Source organism: Mirounga angustirostris, unplaced genomic scaffold, assembly GCF_029215605.1.
Source record: "Mirounga angustirostris isolate CCGP_5_RB_7025 unplaced genomic scaffold, mMirAng1.0.hap1 SCAF_11, whole genome shotgun sequence".
Taxonomy (NCBI): Eukaryota; Metazoa; Chordata; class Mammalia; order Carnivora; family Phocidae; genus Mirounga; species Mirounga angustirostris.
In genome coordinates, this window is record NW_026991719.1 from 61206340 (window position 1) to 61211537 (window position 5198).

Here is a 5198-nt window from a genome sequence, read left to right on the forward strand (position 1 = left end):
CTGTTCACAGAGAAAGGTGACAGAGCGTGGAACGCACAGGAATATGCACGAGGAGAACACTTCCCCAAAGCCATTGGCTGGGCAAAGGAGAGGGGCCAATTTTTGTCAGTTTTTGCAACCAGTGAGGCTCAAAGACAGGAGTTTTAAAGGTCGGCGGGCTTGGCTAGGATAGAGCCCAGAGGGCATTGCCCCAGTCCTGGAGAAAAGGCAGGCAAAAAACCCTAGGGCAGATGGAGCAATCTGAGGATCACCTAAGGCACACAAGGAGAGACAGTTCACCCTTCTTGAAGTGCATTTGTGAGAGGTGGCATTCACGGAGACACCTCTCTGGGGACAAAGGAGCCAATGGTCACCATTTCCCTTCCCTCTCCTGACATGGAGCATACAGAAAATCTGCTAAGGGTGGCTAACCCATACACTGGCTATTTAGCCTGCTTTGCTCCAAAACCCATGCCCTTGTGCTCTAGTGTGACTGTTCTTCTTAGTCAAAGCTTCATCCATTCCAGAGCAGCTAGACCCTACCCCAGATGACCAGCCAGTGCAGGTCCCTGCCAAAGCATGTCCCTGAAGTTTGGAGTTTTAAAAGTCAGCAGGCTTGGCTAAGATAGAGCCCAAAGTGAACTGCACTGCTACAGGCAGGGAAGCAACCCAGAGAAAGACTGCACAAAAACAGCAACTGAAATATTGCCTGTCTTTTCTGGGACATGAAAGGAAGATATTCTTTCTTCTGGGCGTGCTTCCCTGAGAACAGCAAAGCATGGCGACACCTTTCCGGGGACAAAGAAGCTGGCTGGCACCATTTCCTCCCCCACCCCTCAGCATAAGCATAAAAAGACACAATGCTAACACTGGCTGCCTAACCTGCTTACAAAAAATCCTGCCCCCTGGGCTCTGCTGGTACTACCATTCACTGACAAGTGGGCCTCAGTCCCACTGCATCAGGCTCCTTCTCCAGAAGACCAGCAGAAAACCCTTCCCACACTATATCTACCACCAGAAACTTCTACAAGGCTTCAGTTCTAGTGGAAGTAGCATCAGTGCTCATTTAACAAGCAGATGAGAGCACATCTAGTTAAAACTCATCACACTCTGGCCAAGATCCAAACACTGCCCACTGCAGGCAAGGCTTCTGGAGACCACTGGCCTGAAGGATACAGCAACCAAAACACAGTAAGAAAATGCATGCAGCATATACCACAGACAAACCCTGAAGCACCAGGCCCTCCCTGGACACTATATGGCTCTTCTTCATAAAGCCATTACTCTCAGGAGCAGGAAAGATAAGAGGCTTTTCTAACACACAAAGAAGACAAGGACTTAAACAAAATGCCACGATGGAATAATTAATCCCAAAAGAAATAATAAGAAAAGGTCACAGCCAGAGATCTAAGCAAAACAGATAAAAGTAACATGCCTGGTGGAGAATTTTAAGCAAAAATTGTAAGGATATTTGCTCGGCTACAGAAGAGCAAAGAAGACATCAGGGAGACCCATACTGCAGAGAAAAAAAGTTAAAAAACAATCAGAAAATAAAAATATAATAACTGATATTCAAAACAGATTGGATGTAACTACCACAAGGATGGAAGAAGCAGAGGGAAAATAAGTGATATAGAAGATAAAATACTGGAAAATAAGCTGAACGAAAGAAAGAAATTGTCACGGAGCATGCCAATAAACATAGGGAACTCAGCGACTCCATCAAACATAGTAACATTTGTATTACAGGAATCCCAGAAGAAGAGAGACTAAAGGGGGCAGAAGGTTTATTTGAGGAAACAATAGCTGAAGACTTCCCTAATCTGGGTAAGGAAATAGACATTGAAATCCAGGAGTCACAGAGAATTCCCAACAAAATCAACAAAAGAAGGCCAATACCATGACATATTGTAATTAAATTTGCAAAATATGTTTTTTTGCAATAGGTTTGCTGCCAGAACAGGTGTCATGAAAACCACGCTCAACCTAAACCAAAATGGGAAAGGAAAAGACTCACATCAACATCGTCATCATTGGACATGTAGATTCAGGTAAGTCTACCACTACTGGTCATCTGATCTACCAGTGTGGTGGGATCGACAAAAGAACTATCAAAGATTTTGAGAAGGAGGCTGCTGAGACGGGAAAAGGCTCCTTCAAGTATACCTGGGTTTTGGATAAACTGAAAGCTGAACATGAATGTGGTATCACCATTGATATCTCCCTGTGGAAATTCAAGACCAGCAAGTATTATGAGACTATCATTGATATCCCAGGACACAGAGACTTTATTAAAAACATGATTACAGGCATGTCTCAGGCTGACTGTGCTGTCTTGATTGTTGCTGCTGGTGTTGGTGAATTTGAAGCAAGTATCTCCAAGAATGGGCAGACCCTGGAGCATGCCCTTCTGGCTTACACACTGGGCGTAAAACAACTAACTGTTGATGTTAACAAAATGGATTCCACTGAGCCACCCTACAGCCAGAGAGATACGAGGAAATCGTTAAGGAAGTCAGCACCTACATTAAGAAAATTGGCTACAACCCCGACAAGCATTTGTGCTAATTTCTCGTTGGAATGGTGACATGCTGGAGCCAAGGGCTAACATGCCTTGGTTCAAGGGATGGAAAGCCACCCGTAAGGATGGGAATGCCAGTGGAACCACACTGCTTGAAGCTCTGGTTTGCATTCTGCTGCCAACTCGTCCAACTGACAAGCCCTTACATCTGCCTTTCCAGGACGTCTACGAAATTGGTGGTATTGGTACTGTCCCTGTGGGCTGAGTGGAGACTGGTGTTCTTAAACCTGGCACGGTGGTCAACTTTGTTCCAGTCAATGTTGTAACTGAAGTAAAGTTTGTTGAAATGCACCATGAGGCTTTGAGTGAGGCTCTTCCTGGGGACAATGTGGGCTTCAATGTCAAGAATGTATCCGTCAAAGATGTTCAACATGGCAATGTGGCTGGTGACAGAAAAAATGACCCACCCTTGGAAGCAGCTGGCTTCACAGCTCAGGTGATTATCCTGGACCATCCAGGCCAAATCAGTGCTGGATATGCACCTGTGCTGGATGGTCACACAGCTCACATTGCTTGCAAGGTTGCTGAGCTGAAGGAGAAGATAGATCATCATTCTGGAAAAAAGCTAGGAGATGGTCCCAAGTTCTTGAAATCTGGTGATGCTGCCATTGTTGATATGGTTTCTGGCAAGCCTATGTGTGTTGAGAGCATCTCTGACTATCCTCCTCTGGGCCATTTTGCTGTTTGTGACATGAGACAGACAGTTGCTGTGGGTGTCATCAAAGCAGATTGCTAGAACTGATTCATGAATTCTGTTAAATTGCAGGATAAAAATCAATGTACAGAAATCTGTTGCATTTCTATATACAAATAGTGAAGCAGCAGAAAGAAAAATCAAGGAATTAATCCCATTTACAATCGCACCAAAAACCATAAGATACCTAGGAATAAACCTAACCAAAGAGGTAAAAGAACTGTACTCTGAAAAATAGAAAACACTTATGAAAGAAATTGAACATAACAAAAAGAAATGGAATAACATTCTATGCTTATGAATTGGCAGAAAAAATATTGTTAAAATGTCTATACTACCCAAAGCAGTCTACGCATGTAATGATCTCTATCAAAGCACTGCCAGCATTTTTCACAGAGCTAGAAAAATCCTAAAATTTGTATGGAACCAGAAAGACCCCAAATAGCCAATGCAATCTTGAAAAAGAGAAGCAAAGGTGGAGGCATCACAATTCCAGACTTCAAGCTATATTGCAAAGCTTAGTGGTCAAGACAGTATGGTACTAGTGCAAAAAGAGACAAATAGATCAATGGAACAGAATAGAAAACTCAGAAATGGACCTACAGCTATATGGTCAACTTTTCTTCAACAAATCATGAAAGAATATCAAATGGGAAAAAAGAGTCTCTTCAACAAATGGTGTGAAAACTACAGTAACATGCAGAAGAATAAAACTGGACCACTTTCTTACACCATACACACACACAAACTCAAAATGGATTTAAAAATTTAATATGAGTCCTGAAACCACAATAATCCTAGCAGAGAGTACAGGCAGTAACGTCTTTGACATTGGTTATAGCAAATTCTTTCTAGATAGGTCCTCTGAGCTAAAGGAAACAAAAGTAAAAATAAACTATTTGAACTACATCAAAATAAAAAGCTTTTGCACAGCAAAGGAAACAAACAAGAAAACTAAAAGGCAACCTACAGAATGTGAGAAGATATTTGCAAATGACATATCTGATAAAGGGCTAGCATCCAAAATCTATAAAGAACTGCTAAAACTTAACACCCAGAAAACAAATAATGCAGTTAAAAAATGGGCAGAAAGCATGAATATACTTTATTCCAAAGAAGACATACAGATGGCTGATGGACACATGAAAAGATGCTCAAAATCACTCATCATCATGGAAATACAAATCAAAACTACAATGAGATATCATCTCATACCTGTCAGAATGACTAAAATTAGCAACATGGGAAACAGGTGTTGGTAAGGATGCAAAGCAAGTGAAACACTCCTACACTGTTTGTGGGAAGGCAAACTGGTGTAGCTACTCTGGAAAACAATATGGAAGCTCTTCAAAAAGTTAAAAATTGAGCTACACTATGATCCAGCAATAGCACTACTATTTACTCAAAGGATACAAAAATACTAATTGAAGGGATAAATGTACCCTGATTTTTTAAAGATTTTATTGTTTTTTTTTTTTATTTTTAAGAGAAAGAAAGAGGGGGTGCCTGGGTGGCTCAGTTGGTTAAGCGACTGCCTTCGGCTCAGGTCATGATCCTGGAGTCCCGGGATCGAGTCCCGCATCGGGCTCCCTGCTCGGCAGCGAGTCTGCTTCTCCCTCTGACCCTCCTCCCTCTCATGCTCTCTGTCTCTCATTCTCTCTGTCTCAAATAAATAAATAAAATCTTTAAAAAAAAAGAGAGAAAGAAAGAGATTAATGGGGGGGGCAGAGGGAGAGGGAGAGAGAGAATCTTAAGCAGGCTTCATGCCCAGTGTAGAGCCTGATGTGGGGCTCAATCTCACAACCCTGAGATCATGACCTGAGCTGAAATCAGGAGTCAGATGCTTAACCAATTGAGCCACCCAGGCACCACTGTACCCTGATTTTTATAGCAGCATTATCAACAAAAGCCAAATTGTGGAAAGAGCCCAGATGTCCATCGACT

The 5198-nt window shown here is 42.4% G+C and overlaps 1 pseudogene; it reads left to right on the top strand.

Moving 5' to 3' along the window:
* The first annotated feature begins 1975 nt into the window (after nucleotides 1–1975).
* LOC123859058 (elongation factor 1-alpha 1-like) lies at nucleotides 1976–3296 on the top strand (annotated as a pseudogene).
* The last annotated feature ends 1902 nt before the right edge of the window (nucleotides 3297–5198 follow it).